The sequence below is a fragment of the Pan paniscus genome, chromosome 9 (genome assembly GCF_029289425.2).
Source record: "Pan paniscus chromosome 9, NHGRI_mPanPan1-v2.0_pri, whole genome shotgun sequence".
NCBI classification, from domain to species: Eukaryota; Metazoa; Chordata; class Mammalia; order Primates; family Hominidae; genus Pan; species Pan paniscus.
The window spans coordinates 123835374-123852080 of record NC_073258.2 but is presented as its reverse complement, the minus strand read 5'-3'; the positions used below and the strand labels follow the sequence as shown (position 1 = coordinate 123852080).

General features: G+C 45.4%; 1 protein-coding gene and 1 pseudogene across 1 annotated transcript in view; both read left to right on the top strand.

Annotated features, from left to right (window-relative positions):
* CLMP (CXADR like membrane protein) overlaps positions 1-16707 on the top strand; it is a 121155-nt gene that overhangs the window by 40074 nt on the left and 64374 nt on the right. The gene's annotated exons all lie outside the window — the stretch shown is intronic.
* On the top strand, positions 14312-15977 carry LOC130540578 (FUN14 domain-containing protein 1-like; annotated as a pseudogene).

Below are 16707 nucleotides of genomic sequence, written 5' to 3'. Positions count from 1 at the left end.
GCAACAGAATGAGACCCTGTCTCAAAAAACAAAGCGATTTCTGTATCGTCTATTCTAACCACCTACTAACTTTTCAACCACCAAGGCTCTTTCTATTATTTTCCTCCCAATGAGCCCCGTATTTTGAAATAGTTCTGACCACCAGACAAATTACAGTAACTACATATTTCATTTCCCATTATATTCATCAAAAGGATGTATAACTGCCCATCAGAACATCTGATCAGCGAGTGAAAATCTGGGCCTTCACAATGAATTATAATCATTTCAGTGAAGAGTAAAGCAGTTATTATTTTAGGGACCCAGAAAAATGAGGGGGATTTATCCAAGGTCATTCAGATTAGCTGCTGATAAAACTAGGGCTCAATCCTGGACCTCCTGACTCCAAATCAGTGATCATCCCCTAATCCTAAGTGGTCACCTTATTTATTTGACATGACATGCCGTGTCACGATATCTCTTATGTCATGATATCTGACATAAGAGATTTAAATCCCTTCTAGCCAAACAGTATAAAACTTCAGAATAAAATATCTACTTTTTCAAGGCCCTACTTGCATGACTAACACAAGTGGGCAAGCCCTCCGCACCCCTAAATGTGGCTCATCAACACCACAGAACAGGCCATTGCCTAGGTGGCCTCCATGCTGGGCTGTCTCCCCAGCCAATGTCCCTATAGGTTCTACAGCTATTTAGCAGAGCTATAGGATAGGGTGCAAGTTTTGCATGTTCAGGCTTTCTGGTCCATACCAGCTTCTCATTGACGAGTAAGAGTCAAGTCAGAGTAGGGTGCAAGGAAGTCATCCTTGAGCCTACTTGCATGGAGGAGGGGGTGAGAGAGGGCACGGTTTGGCATTGACTCCGTCTTGCCATGGAGAGCAAGAGCTGAGAAGTATGAGGGCTCCACACTCATCCTGGTGTGGGCCATCGACCTCATTTATTGGCTGGAAGGTCAGCATTATGATAGGTGTCCAATCCCAACACCTTCTATAAAAGGGAACAAAAAAGAACCAAAGGAAGAAAAGCCTAAGAATTAAAAGGGAGGCCAGGAGAGGTGGCTCACGCCTGTAATCCTAGCACTTTGGGAGGTTGAGGCAGGTGAATCGCTTGAGCTCAAGAGTTCGAGACCAGCCTCGCCAACATGGTGAAACCCCATCTCTTAAAAAAAAAAAAAAAAAAAAAAAAAAGCGAGGCATGGTGGCACGCACCTGTAGTCCCAGCTACTAAGAAGGCTGAGGTGGGAGGATCACATGAACCCAGGAGGTCGAGGCTGGAGTGAGTTGAGATTGTGCCACTGCACTCCAGCCTGGGGGACAAAGTGAGACCCTATCTCAGAAAAAAATAAAATTAAAATTAAAAAGCATTAAAAGGGAATCCCTCCGGCCGTGCAATGGAAATAATTAGTGCCTATGAGTAAGTTAAGTGAGCCTGTTGTTTAAAAACCAATACTTCACAAAATTTGTATGCTCTTTATGTGTGTGTGTTTGGGGGAGTCCCTCCCTTTAGTTCATAGTAGCGTTCCTTTTGAATGCTGCCGCCCACCTTAGCTTTATTAAGGGGCACAAGGAAGGAGGATTTTGTCTTTTCCATACTTGGGCCAAAATTTTAGGTGGAAGAGGTAAATCTTTAGGGACAAATATGGTCATGGCAATAGGATGCAAAGGAGAGAAGCTGGCAAGAGAGAAAAGGAAATTCAGAGAACCAGATTAGATGAAAGTTTTCAGTTGAGCCCTCCGTCTTGGAGAGAAAATATCTGAAACTTGTATTTGCTCAAACGCTGGAAGCCGTTCTGTGCCTGGGGGAGAGGAGAAGAGTTCAGTGTTCCAGATGACTGGCAAGCTTGAATGTCAGCCTTGCTGCAACACAGGCCCTGAAACCTTGGGAGTTCCATCGGCGTGGTCCAGAGAGATGCTGTAATGTCAATTACATTTAATGTCACTGCTCTGTACTCGCTCAGCCAGATGTGTTCCATGGCAAGAGATGTTGTTTCCTAAGGAAACCTTTAGAAAAAAAGAATAAACGTCCTCAATGAGCTTCCTTTGGGGGCAATTTGTATCCGCCAGTGGCTGAACCACTTTATCCAACATCCTTCTCTCCCTCCAGATATTACGCACACAACCTCTATGCTCAAGGTCCTTCACCAGGCCCTCCTGAGTATGTTTGGGACATATGTGATATAAATAGGAAAGGATACAGGGGGCAATGTGGACACAAAGGGAAAAAGTGGCAAGGTCCTTGGCAAATAATTACCTATATTGAGCTAAAATTACCTAAATCAAAAGTTACCTGTCCTTGAGGGGTGTATTTTTTCCCTGGGGGTGCCAAAACAAAGTACCACAGACTGGGTGACGGAAACAACAGAAATGTATTTTCTCACAATTCTGGAAGCTGGAAGTCTGAGATCAAGTTTTTCGTAGGGTTGGTTTCCTCTAAGGCCTCTGTCCTTAGCTTTTATTTTATTTATTTATTTATTTATTTATTTATTTATTATTTATTTTGATATGGAGTCTCACTCTGTCATCCAGGCTAGAGTGCAGTGGCACGATCTCGGCTCACTGCAACCTCTACCTCCCGGGTTCAAGTGATTCTCCTGCCTCAGCCTCCTGAGTAGCTGGGATTACAGGTGCCCACCAACATGCCCAGCTACATTTTTGTATTTTTAGTAGAGACGGGGTTTTACCATGTTGGCCAGGATGGTGTTGATCTCTTGACCTCGTGATCCACCCATCTCAGCCTCCCAAAGTGCTGGGATTACAGGCATGAGCCACCGCGCCCGGCCACCATGAACACTTCTTAGCTGGGCAGTGAACATAGCAGTAATAATATATGTGTATAGCTCCTTATAATTATTAAGATTTTTCATCGACGATCTCATTTTCATCACTACAAATACTCAGTGAAAGCATCAGGGCATCACTGGAATCATTCTATAACGATTATTATAGGAAATTGAGGGGAAGAGAGTTTAAATTGCTTAACCAGCAGATTCGAGGGCTGCAATCAGAACTGTGCTATAGGCAAATTCATCTGACAGACTTGTGAAGAATGCTCTGGAGAGGCAAGAGGAAGGAGGCAGGGAGCTATTCAAGATTAGAACAGGAGTGAAGTGATAAAAGCTGGAATTAGGGGAGTGGTACTAGAACTAGAAAAATGCCTTAGAGGAAACGAGCCCTACCAACAACTTGATGTTGGCTTGGATAATAAACATGCTAAAAATGAACATGCTATGAAATAAGCAAAAAGGCCCCTGGAAGGGTAATGCATTTGGTTCCTATCATACTTCATATCTCATCAGGAATTAATTGATCAGATTCTTCCCTGCCTTTGCTAAGTAGGAACACGAAGAAGGTGCAGCTCTGTTCCCACATGTCTTTCACAGGCATTTAGTATATTACCCTGTAATCATGTATTCATATATTGTCTCTCCCACTACAGTATGAATTCCTCCGCTGGAAAAGTGGCAGTACAGCATTGTATTCATTTTTGTATACCTGATACACAGCAAAATGCTTCTGTAGTTAGACGCTTAATAAATACCTTCGGAATGAATGAATGAGTGGGCAGGTGAATGAGTGAACATAAATAGCAGAGGCTAAGACCTTAAGGACAAGTGCCAGTGGCTTAGAGCCATCAGGTAAATCCGTCCTGAAAGACATCTCTCTAAGATCCAGAAACTTAAAGCCAGGACCGAATACTAGGTCACTTCAGGTGACAGCCATTTCCATATGTGGACTTTATCATAGAGAACTGCCAGGGAAATGGCAAAGATGATCTGAAATAACTTGTTCCACAGAATAGGTTTCTAGGTAGAAACCAATGGTTCCCTCTCCATGGCCCTGCCCTGGTAGTGGTCCAGAGGTCCTTTCTCGTAAGCTCACGGACAGTGCGCTGGTCCTCCTTCCTGCTGCCATTCTCACATCACTGCCTGGCACGTGGCAGTAGCCACCGAAACACCTGTTGAATGAACAAGTCTGGCAGTAACAGAAAAGTGGTGAGATAAGATGGAAAGACCCAGGCCAGGCACAGTGGCTCGCGCCTGTAATCCCAGCACTTTGGGAGGCCAAGGTGGGCAGATCACTTGAGGCCAGGAGTTCAAGACTAGCCTGGACAACATGGCAAAACCCCGTCTCTAATGTGCTAGGAGTGGTGGCATGTGCCTGTAATCCCAGCTACTCGAGAGGCTGAGGTATGAGACTCACTTGAACCCAAAAGGCAGAGGTTGCAGTGAGCCGAGATCGTGCCCCTGCACTCCACCCTGAGCGACAGAGTGAGACTCCATCTCAAAACAAAACAAAAAAAAGAAGTCATGACTTTCAGAATTTGTGGGAGAGTGGGATGGTATTCTACCTCCTGTCCACTTTCTCCCCACACCTACCTTCCTTCCTTCCTTCCTTTCCTTCCTTCCTTCCTTTCCTTCCTTCCTTCCTTTCCTTCCTTCCTTCCTTGCTTCTTTCTTTCTTTCTTTCTTTCTTTCTTTCTTTCCTTCCTTCCTTCCTTCCTTCCTTCCTTCCTTCCTTCTTCTTTCTTTCTTTCTTTCTTTCTTTCTTTCTTTCTTTCTTTCTTTCTTTCTTTCTTTCTTTCTTTCTTTCTTTCTTCCTTTCTTACCTTCCTTCCTTCTTTTGTTTCATCTTTTTGGCTCTAATTTAACCTGCCCCTGTGTCAAACCCCCACACCTTTCTGACCATGGAAGATCTTCCTTGGAACTCCCAGTAACTACAGTTCTCACCTCTTAGTCTATTGTTCTCAAGCCTATCTGTCTCACCTGTCACAGCCCTCTATGATCTAATCCCTGTGTGTGTGTGTGTGTGTGTGTGTGTGTGTGTGTGTGTGTGTGTGTGTGTTTAGTGTGTGTGTAGCATTTTTTTCCAACTACTTCTGACAATAACATCTCTCCTACTTTTACCTCCCTTCAGTTTTCCTTCTGAGAAACCTTTCAGAGGCCGGGCACAGTGTCTCATACCTGTAATCTCAGCACTTTGGGAGGCTGAGATGGGAGGATCACCTGAGGTCAGGAGTTCAAGACCAGCCTGGCCAACATAGTGAAACCCCATCTCTACCAAAAATACAAAAATTAGCCAGGCATGGTGGCGAGCACCTGTAATCCCAGCTACTCAGGAGCCAGGAGAATCATTTAAACCCGGGAGCGGAGGCTGCAGTGAGGTGAGATTGCACCACTGAACTGCAGCTTGGACGACAGAGTGAGTCTCTGACTTAAAAAAAAAAAGAGAGAAAGAAAGAAAGAGAGAGAGGGAAAGAAAGAGAGAAAGGAAACCTTTTGAGGACCTCTCTTCCCTTTGAGAACCCCTCTTCTCCCATTTCCCCACTTGTTCCAAGTTCCAGGGATGCACAAAGGTCTCAGGCCTAGCCAGTTACAGCACTCCATCCCTATGGTGGCAGGAACTGGTTTGGCAATGGACACAGAACTCAAGATTGACCAAACCCAGGCGTTTTACAATTAAATTGGTCAAAGTTGAGCCTGGAATGTATATTCTGGGGCCATTTTGCTCCCCTTGGGAAGAGCTCACCTGAAATAAAGTCAACTCCAAGATAAACAGAACCCAGAGATGGTGACTGGTATATTTCTGATGACATGATATGTATAAGCACCTGCATTTAACCATGCCTAAAGCCAGAAATCCCTGGATTTTCAGATATAAAAATGTATCAGTTTCCCAGGGCTGCTGCAGGAAATCATCACAACCTGGGTGGCCTCAGACAACAGAAATATATCCTGTCACAGTTCTGGAGGCCAGACGTCTGAAATCAAGGTATAGCAGAGTGGTGTTTCCTCCGAAGGCTCTAGGGAAGAATTCTTTCCTGCCTCTTCCTAGATTCTGTAAACACTTTCTTAGCATGGCTCAGTGGGCTCTGCAGATGAACACGTGGCATGTACTTTATAGCCATCTCCTCTGGTGGTAATTTAGACACCCGCTTCCTGAAAATTCAGGGCCTTTGATATTTTGCCCACCCCTCACCACATCCCAGCCCATCTCTCCTTGCTTGAGTCCATGGTTTAACTAAACAGAAAACAGATTCTAATTCCTGTCTTGAAAAGCAATGAGTGAATGCTCCGTAAGGATATACTCATGACACGGTAGAAGTAGCATTTGATGTGCTCTTCTAAAAGAGGCAGATGTTTCTAGAAGCCGAGGCATTAGGCACACCCTAGACCTCAGTCTTTATGGAATATAACAGAGGCAGTAAGTTGGAGAATAAGTCTTGCTAATATACATTTCTTAGCAACGACTAGAACCTGGGCCATGCACGCAATTGACTAGCTTCCCACTGTAAATGTCAGGCAGGTACAGATGAGGCTTCTAGAACATGAGGGCAGAAGTTTAGGGGGGTTGACATTCAGACTTGAAGTTCTTCAAGGGAAAATCTGTTCATCTCTTATAAGGTCTGAAGTCTGGAGGTAAAGATTCCTACTGTCCAAGGAAAACCTTAGGCATCCAATACCCTTCCCATCTCTAATCTAAGTCAAGAGAGGATCTATGACTAGTATGAGACAGAAGAAAAATAGAACGGGAACCAACTTATTTTGTGGACGTGTAAATTTAGGCTATTCCTGTTCATGGGGTTGGATTTTCTCCTCATTCTCTTGCCATAGGCAGGTACATTCTTGCATGCTAAGCTCTATGCTGCCACAACTGCGGACCACTGATGCTCTTCTCCCCTTCTTCTTCAGATTCCATCCAAATGCCCTTGTGCAGAGTTCAGACAGATCTGTGACAGCAGGGCATAGTGAAAACAGCATAAGCTTTGAGGTCAGAAAGACCTGGACCAAATGCCAGCTTTGAAAGCCACTTAAAAGCCCTGAGGCCCTAAACATAACAGCTACACTTACGTAGCACTTAAAACACGCCACGTACTATTCTATGTGCCCTACACATGTTAACTTACTTAATTCTCACCACTAACTCATGAGGCTGTGTACTATTAGCATCCTATTTTATAGATGGGGGTGTTCAGGTATGGAAAGGTCAAGTAACTTGCATCTAGGTAAGCTGCAGAACCAAGACGTGAATTTACACAGTCTGGCTCCAAAGTCAGTGTCTAAGCCATGCACGGTGGCTCATGCCTATCATTCCAGCACTTTGGGAGGCCAAGGTGGGAGGGTCTCTTGAGGTCAGCAGTTCGAGGCTGCAGTGAGCCGTGATCACACTACTGATCCAGCCTGGGCAACAGAACAAGACCCTGTCTCAAAAAAAAAAAAAAGTCAGTGTCTTTAACCACTAAGGCAAGTTTCATTACCTCCCTCCATTCATTTCTTCAACAACTGTTTCCTGAGTGCCTACTCTGTACCCAGCACTGCACAAGATGCTGAAGATGCAGTCAAGGACATGGTCCTGACCCTGCAGGCACTGACATTCTAGTGGGAGAGGCATCACAATACACAGTGTGGGTTGCAGGTGTGCTATGGGAATCCAGAGTAGGGGCAGTCAAGAAAGGCTCGCTGCTGGGCATGGTGGCTCACACCTGTAATCCTAGCACTTTGGGAAGCTGAGGCAGGAGGATCACTTGAGCCCAGACATTCAAGACCAATCTGGGCAACACAGTGAGACCCCATCTATAAAGAAAAAACTATCTTTTTAATTTTTTAAAAAAGAAAGGCTCATTGGAGGATGTGACCTCTGAGTCTTATGGGGCCAGTGAAAGGTAGACCATGGGCCCACAGGCAGGATAAAAGAGTAGGACAGGTTTCTCCAGGTGGGGAAAATAGTGAATGCAAAGATAATTGTGTGACAGTTCATGTGCAGAATAGAAGGCAACTCAGTGTAGCTGGAACAGAGCATGGCAATGGGACAGCTACACAGGATGAGGTTGGAGAGCCAAGCAAAGTCATATTTCCAAGGGTCTTTCTAACATACTAAATTTGAAGTTGAACTTGAAAAAAAATGACATTTTTAGAAAACATAGTGAATGCACTGGAAAATATAAAACTGAAGGCAAAGAGTCCATTTTACACAAGGATGTAAGAGTTTGCATTAAGCAGGTTAACAGGGATAAAGAAAGGTCAGAGTCAAAGGTATTCAGGAGCTCGAATATATAGAACCAGGGCTGGCTGAATATAAAGCAAAGGAAGAGCGAGGGATCAAACATGACTCGCTGGTTCTTGGTAAGTAGGGAGTAGCCCCATTCAATCCGATAAGTGATGCAGGAGGCACAGCCCCGAATTTGAGGCACTTGTGAGACCTCCAAGGGAAGCCACCTTGTCTGGTTATACTGGTCTTTGAGGAGGAGGTCTGGTGGTAGATTTGGAAGTTATTAGCATCTAGGTGTGCACAGGTCTGGGGGTGACAATGATACCAGGGGAACTGGGGAGGAGAAATGAAAGAGAGCCGAAGTCAGAACCAGTGTTCACAATACACGCCCATGGAAGAAGAACCAATGGCAGGGAGCAGGAAGGAGGAAATTCTAGAGAAGAGGGTGTCATGCAGGCTGAGGCCAGAATTTTAAGAAGGAGGATGTGTCACAGAGCTGAGGAGTGGGCCGACCTCTACTTGTAGGTGGGTCTGCACATCTAACTCCCCACCAAGACTGTGATCGAAGAGCAGAGTTATGTCTGATGCATCTGTTTTCCCAAAACAGCAGGTGCTTAATATGTAAGGAATAAGGAAATAATAAGAGCCAATATTTATTGAGTGTGTACATGTGCCAAGCACTAGACACTTTGCATGGGTAATCTCATTCAGTTCTCACAACCATGGTATTAGGTGCATGCTCTTTATATATATACTCCCAAAGTGCTGGGATTACAGACGCGAGCCACCACGCTCAGTCCTGATAGCTGAATTTTAACAGGGAAAAAATCCTTTGAATGGCTAATCTGACGGAATTTTCAGCATCACTATTAGAACCGAGAAGAAATGATGCTGGGAGGTGTGCCAGCATCTTGGTTCTACAGCTTACCTAGATGCAAGTTACTTGATCTTTCCATACCTGAACATCCCCATCTATAAAATAGGGATGCTAACAGCAGCCATGGTGCACACAGCTGGCCCTGCCCTACCCTGAGCCCCTGTGCAGCGTTAATGAGCAGCTGGGAGCTATCTGCGCAGGCCCAGACCCCGCCTGCTGGGGTTATGGGCCTTCCCCTCCAGGGAGGGCTATAGGTGGGAGCTGAAGAGCAGGAGGAGATAACGTAAAGTAGCAGATGGCGCTAATTTCCTAGTGCACTTATCAAGCTCACTAAGGCAGGGAAGTGCGGGACTATTCAGCCTTACGCAGTGAGGAGCACAGCTCAGTCAGCACATTAAAACCAGCCGCAAGGCCGGGCACAGTGGCTCACGCCTATAATCCCAGCACTTTGGGAGTCCAAGGCCAGCAGATCACTTGAGATCAGGAGCTCGATACCAGCCTGGCCAACATGGTGAAACCCCGTCTCTTCTAAAAATAAAAAAAATTAGCCAGGCATAGTGGCGGGCACCTGTAGGCCCAGCTACTCGGGAAGCTGAGGCAGGAAAATAGCTTGAATCCGGGAGGCGGAGGTTGCATTGAGCCCAGATCGCGCCGCTGTACTGCAGCTTGGGCAACAGGGCAAGACTCCGTCTCAAAGAAAAAAAAAAAAAAAAAAACAGCCTCAGAGCTGAACCCACTCATGGAGCACACGCTGACAAAGTCTGTGACGTGCAAGTAAAAGGAGTGTCCTCTTACTTCAGTTTCTGGTGACCCAGAACTAGACCTTGGGCAGTAGTTCTCACCCTGTGAGTCACAGAGGTTGGCACGAAAACAGACGAGAGCACAAAGTTAACCCTTTAATAGCACTCTAGAGCAATGCAGTCCAGTAGAAAATACAGAAATAGAAATAGAATGTGAGCCCCCATGGAATTTAGTCAAAAAGACCAAAGAGAAACAGGGGAAATTAATTTGAATATATTTTCATTTAACCCTAAATATATAAAATATTATCAATGGAAAAATTACTAACAAGATTTTTTACACTCTTTTTATTACACTAAGTCTTTACAATCTGGTGGGTGTTTTACATTCACTGTGCATTTCAATTCCAGTTAGCCACATTTCAACTGCTCCATTGCCACATGTAGTGGCTGGTGCAGCACTCCAGCCTGTAAGTCTGAAAAACCAGGACAGCAGGAAAGTCAGGCCCCTGACACACAATCAGCCAGTGAAATCTGAGGAATGGGGTCGAAAGGGATCCACAAGCTGGTACCTGAGGTCCATATGCAATCAGCTGATAAATCTGCAAGATAGAAGATATCCCTGCACTTCAAAAACTCTGTCTACTGCTTTATATGACTTCTTTTCTGTCATAATGCTCACCTTCATGTCCATTTAACCTCAGTTTACCAAAAAAAATCATTATCCCCGCTGGGCGTGGTGGCTCATGCCTGTAATCCCAGCACTTTGGGAGGCCAAGGCGGGAGGATCACCTGAGGTTGGGAGTTTGAGACCAGCCTGACCAACATGGAGAAACCTCGTCTCTACTAAAAATACAAAATTAGTGGGCGTGGTGGCACATGCCTGTAATGCCAGCTACTCAGGAAGCTGAGACAGGAGAATCGCTTGAACCCGGGAGGCGGAGGTTGCAGTGAGCCGAGATTGCACCATTGCACTCTAGCCTGGGCAACAAGAGCAAAAGTCCGTCTCAAAAAAATATTATCCCCAAATATTTATTGAGAGTACCGCATGCCTGCACTGTGCTAGATATTGGATCCAGTAATGTATTCTGCATCTACAATGCATTGCAGATTACAAAGCACTCAACACAAATCAAAGAAGTTGGTGTATCAATTATCTATTACTATGTAACAAATGGCTACAAATTTAGCAGCTTAAAACTACACACACTTACTATTTCATCATCTCTGTGGGTTAGGAGTCCAGCTATGGCTCAGCAGGATCCTCTGCTTAGAATCTCACAAGGCTGTCAGGTGCAGTGGCTCTTGCCTGCAATCCTAGCACTCTGGGAGACGGATCCGAGGCAGACGGATCACTTGAGGCCAAGAGTTTGACACCAGCCTGTCCAACATGGTGAAACCCCATCTCTACTAAAAATACAAAACTTAGCCAAGAGTGGTGGTGCATACCTGTAGTCCCTGCTATTCAGGAGGCTGAGGTAGGAGGATCGCTTGGACCTGGGAAGTAGGGGTTGCAGTGAGCCAAGATTGCACCACTGTACTCCAGCCTGAGTAACAGAGTGAGACTCCATCTCAAAAAAAAAAAAAAAAAAAATCTCACAAGACTATAGTCAAGGTGTTGGCAAGGGCTGGGTCCTCATCTGGAGGCTCAGCTGGGGCTTGTCATGGACATGCAAGTCGTTGAAATGCAAGTTGTTGAAGCTGTTGAAATGTGAGCCTAAGATCAGGGCGGCTTAATCTGTGAGGATGTGAGGACGTAGTTCCACCCTCATCACTCACATGATTGTTAGCAGTATTGAGTTCTTTGTGGTTGTAGGACAGAGAGTCAGCTCTCTGCTGGATTTTGATCAGAGGCCACCCACTGTTCCCTGTCTCATGCCCCCTGGTGGTGCACTGTAGTTCAGAGGTTTGTAAAGCTTTTCTGCAAAGGACCACAGAGTAAATATTTTAGGCTTTATAAGCCAGACGATTTCAGTCACAAATACTCAACGCTGCTGCTGTAGTGTGAAAGCCGCCATACACCATACATAAATGAATGGGTATAGCTGTGTTCCAGTAGAATTTATTTATAGACATGGAACTTAAATTTTATACAATGTATGTGTCAGAAAACAGTAACTTTTCTTTTAATTTTTTTCACCCATTTAAAAATGTTAGAAGAGTCCAGGCGCAGTGGCTCATGCCTTGTAATACCAGAACTTTGGGAGGCCATGGTGGGTGGATCACCTGAGGTCAGGAGTTCGAGGCCAGCCTGGCTAACACAGTGAAACCCCATCTCTACTAAAAATACAAAAAATTAGCTGGGTGTGGTGGTGCACACCTGTAATCCCAGCTACTTGGGAGGCTGAGACAGGAAAATTGCTTGAACCCGGGAGGCAGAGGTTGCAGTGAGCTGAGATCATGCCATCGCACTCCAGCTTGGGTGACAGAGCAAGACTTCATCTCAAATAAATAAGTAAGAATTGTTCTTAGCTCCAGACCACACCAAATGGTGGCAGGGTAGGGGGAGGGGGGTGGGGGGCAGGTGGGAGCAGGGAGGATGTTACCAGATTTGGACTCTACATCAAAATTGCTGATATGCTGCTATCAGAAAGTAGATCTCTGTAACCAGCAGGAAAAAATTTTAAAAACCTCCAGAAAAGTGCAATAATTGCAAACAATACATACCATAAATACTGTTGTTGCTAAATGTAAGATAAAGTTTCATATTTCTATGTGTACACACACATACACATAAGCACCAGAGAAAGATCCAGAAGGATCTTCATAAAATTCATAACAGGAATTACTTGGGGGATGGGAGGAGGCTTGATGGGAATAGGTGAAGGAAGGCCTTGCAGTGCTTCCATGTGTTTTACAATAAGAATATATTTATGTCTTAGTCCTGTAACTTTTTAAAGTTTTAAATTTAAAAACAGTCCATGTGTATCTTATACTAGTTTAATGAATTTGCCTCACCCCTCACAAATCAACTTCATCTCTCCTTGCTGTCTCATCCGAGGGAATTAGGGACAGAGCTGGAGAAGCCCAGGACAGAGCTTCTGCCCCTGCTTAGCAAGTCGCCGGGAGGCAGCCCCGGGCCCTGAGGGTTTCCGGTCATTTTATGGTTTCGGGGAGGGAGGGGAGAAATGCTATTTCGTCAAATTAAAAAAAAAATAAAATTACTACTGTTTCTGCTGGGATACTGGTGGTCTAGTTAGAGGAGCTGACTTTGGAAACCCCAAGGACAAAGGAGACGTAAAAAGCAGCCGCAGCCAGTCCCCTGGTGTCCGGTTCGCTGCTCTTGAAACCTCCAGCACATGTGGTTTCAATCACCGAGCCTGGCGCCTTCCGCCACTCAGAAGCCCAGCAGCTTCGGGGCGCCCAACTGACTTCTTTGTTTGCGAGGAGCTGGGCCCGGCAGGGTGGCCGCCTTCGAGAGAGGTTTTAGGCTCAGCCTTCCCCTTTCTATAAAATTCCGGAAATATCAGGGCAGCCCCAGGCGACAGGCTGCAGGCAGCCTGCAGCCTGCTCGGGGGAGCTCTCATCTCTGGGGACAGCCTAACCCTGAGACCTCTTGGCCAGCGCCGTCCAAAGCAAACAGCGAGCAGATGGTCCAAGCTCGGCCTCTGGTGAAACTGTTTATTCTTAGGAGATGGCCATCTCCCCTCTGGGACCCTGTCGGCTCCACCAGCCTTTGCTCCTCTTTCCCTTCCGCATCTCCTCCTTCCTCCTTCTAAACGGGAGTCCTCTGAATTTGATGCCATTTTTGAGCTTTAAGAAAAGTCTACCCCGTCTCTACTAAAAATACAAAAAATTAGCAGGGCGTGGTGGCGGGCACCTGTAGTCCCAGCTACTCGGGAGGCTGAGGCAGGAGAATGGCGTGAACCCGGGAGGCGGAGCTTGCAGTGAGCCGAGATCGTGCCACTGCACTCCAGCCTGGGCGACAGAGCGAGACTCCGTCTCAAAAAACAGAAAGAAAGAAAGAAAGAGAGAGAGAGAGAGAGAGAGAGAGACAGAAGAAAGAAAGAAAGAAAGAAAGAAAGAAAGAAAGAAAGAAAGAAAGAAAGAAAGAAAGAAAGAAAGAAAGAAAGAAAGAAAGAAAGAAAGAAAGAAAGAAAGAAAGAAAGAAAGGTCTGCAAGGAAAAATCAGCATTCTTTCCATTGTGGAAGGTTAATTTGGTTTCCTAGAGGAGAAGGGTTGAATAGAAACATACGGGGCTCGGGAAACTGGACATGGGAGGTTTACATACCCAGTTTGGAATGAGGACAAACCTTGTTTGCCTATGTTGGCAGCCTGTCACATCTAAAACCAAATGCCATTAGCCAGCCCCATAAGTAAGATTCCATTTTTGGTAAATTACTAAAGTTATACTTTCAGAAAATTAAAGGTGACAGGGCGTCGTGGCTCCCACCTGCAATCTCAACACTTGGGAGGCCGAGGCAGGCGGATCCTGTGAGCTCAGGAGTTCGAGACCAACCTGGCCAACATGGTAAAACCACCCTCTCTACTAAAAATGCAAAAACTAGCCAGGCAGGGTGGCATGTGCCTGTAATCCCAGCTACTTGGGAGGTTGAGGGAGGAGAATCGCTTGAACCTGGGAGGCGGAGATTACAGTGAGCCAAGATCGCGCCACTGCTCCAGCCTGGGCGACAGAGCGAGACTCAGTCTCAAAAAAAAAAAAAAAAAAAAAAAAAATTACTTAGAAGTAATAACCCAGGTTCCAGCCATGAAATATTACACTGGAGAGACCATAGACTTCCATCTTGGCCTAGAGCGGCCCTTAAAGCGCCAGGGAGAGGAGGGTGGGGTGGGGGGGACCAGGAGGGTGGGGTGGGGGGGACGAGGAGGGCGGGGTGGGGGGGACCACCCTAGAACTGGCCACCGGCGGTATCATGGCAATCTGAACCCGGCTCCCCAAGAATATGAAAGTGAGGACGACTCTTACGAAGTGTTGGATTTAACTGAGTATGCGCGAAGACACCAGTGGTGGAATCCGGTGTTTGGCCACAGTTCGGGATCTGTGGTGGAAAAATACGCAGTAGCTACCCAGATTGTAATGGGTGGTGTTCCTGGCTGGTTTGCAGGATTTTTGTTCCAGAAAGTTTGAAAACTTGCAGCAACTGCAGTAGGTGGTGACTTTCTTGCCGTCAGATTGCTAGTCATAGTGGCTACGTGCAGATTAACTGGAAGAGAGTTGAAAAAGATGCAAACAAAGCAAAAAGGCAGATGAAGAAACGAGCGAACAAAGCAGCACCGGAAATCAACAATTTAATTGAAGAAGCAATAGAATTGATCAAGCAGCACATTGTGATACCCGGTAGATTTGTGGGAGGCTTTTTGCTCGGACTTGCATCTTAAGGACGTGAATATTCTCCCATAGTGGATTCAACTATGAGAAGAAAAGTGGCAGCAATAAGGGGTCTCTCAACAGTACATGCTGCCAGAGTCTGTAGGGCAAGGAGAAACAACTAGCTGGAAAATACTGAATTCACAACTTAGCATTTTGCCACCTGAAGCTAGGCAAACTAGTATCTGCGACAATAGTATTCCTGAGCAAAACATGGCTTTCATAATTTTTGCAAAAATTTGGATCTGTTTAGAAATTAGCCTATAAAATATCACCATTGGATGTAGATATGCAGAGAAAAGAAATATGCTGGATTTATTGCCTAGTGAAATATTATTCTCTTTTTATGTAAATAAAATGTTCTTCATTGTGAAAAAAAATAGAAATACTACAGTGGAAATACAAACCTACAGGCAATCATCTTACCTTAACCCAATTCCTAGCCTGGACTCCTGAAATATCTATGACAGACACCTCATTCAGGACTTTGTTTTTCACTGTTCCCTCTTGGGACATTGTCAGTCCTTAGCTTTGACCATATATACATGTACATATGGTATATAGGCTCTATAAATCAGGGTCCCCTCCCCCCACCTTCTTTTTTTAACTTTTGAGAACACCACAAACACTGCAAAGATATTTGACAATTTTCTCAGGTTTTTTGTTTTTTTTTTTTGAGACGGAGTCTTGTTCTATCACCCAGGCTAGAGTGCAATGGCATGGTCTTGGCTCACTGCAACCTCTGTCTCCTGGGTTCAAGCCATTCTCCTGCCTCAGCCTCACAAGTAACTGGGATTACAGGCGCCTGCCACCATGTCCGGCTAATTTTTGTATTTTTAGTAGAGACGGGGTTTCACCATGTTGGCCAGGTTAGTCTCGAACTCCTGACCTCAGGTGATCCACACCCCTCGGCCTCCCAAAGTGCTGGGATTACAGGCATGAGCCACCACACCTGGCCTATTTTGTTGTTCTTGAAGTAAATAAGGAAAAAAATTTTCAAAACCAGTTAATTTGTTTATTGCTGCTCTTGGATTTATGACAGCTGGTATCCATGAAGCCAAACGCTGTCCTGACAGTGTGCTGGCACACTGACAAGCTCACGTGCTAGAGAGCAATTTTGTTTTTTTTGAGACAGAGTCTCACTCTGTTGCCCAGGCTGGAGTGCAGTGGCACAATCTCAGTTCACTGTAACCTCCACCTCCTGGGTTCAAGCGATTCTTGTGCCTCAGCCTCCTGAGTAGCTGGGACTACAAGCATGCACTACCATGCTGGGCTACTTTTTTGTATTTTTAGTAGAAATGGGGTTTCACCATGTTGGTCAGGCTGGTCTCGAATTCCTGACCTCACGTGACCCCCCACCCCCGCCTCAGCCTCCAAAAGTGCTGGGATTACAGGTGTGAGCCACTGCGCCCAGTCTAGAGTGCAAATTTGAACATGAAATGCCCTTGCTTAAAAACCCCAATGGCTCCCCTTTGCCTAAGTACCAGGGACAAATTTTAATCTTCTTAGTATGCTATTGTGAAAGAAAAAATTAATCATAATACTTGTTAAAGATGGTAAGAAATATTCAAGGGGAGTGTAGGAGAAAGAAAAAATCTTTTCCTTCTACCCTTTTTGGTCCTTTGCTGGGGCTCTGTAACAAAAGACAGATTAATAAGAGAAAAGCATACTTTTTTTTTTTTTTTAAGACAGAGTCTCACTGTCGCCCAGGCTGGAGTGCAGTGGCGAGATCTCGGCTCACTGCAACCTCCCCCTCCCAGGTTCCAGTGATTCTC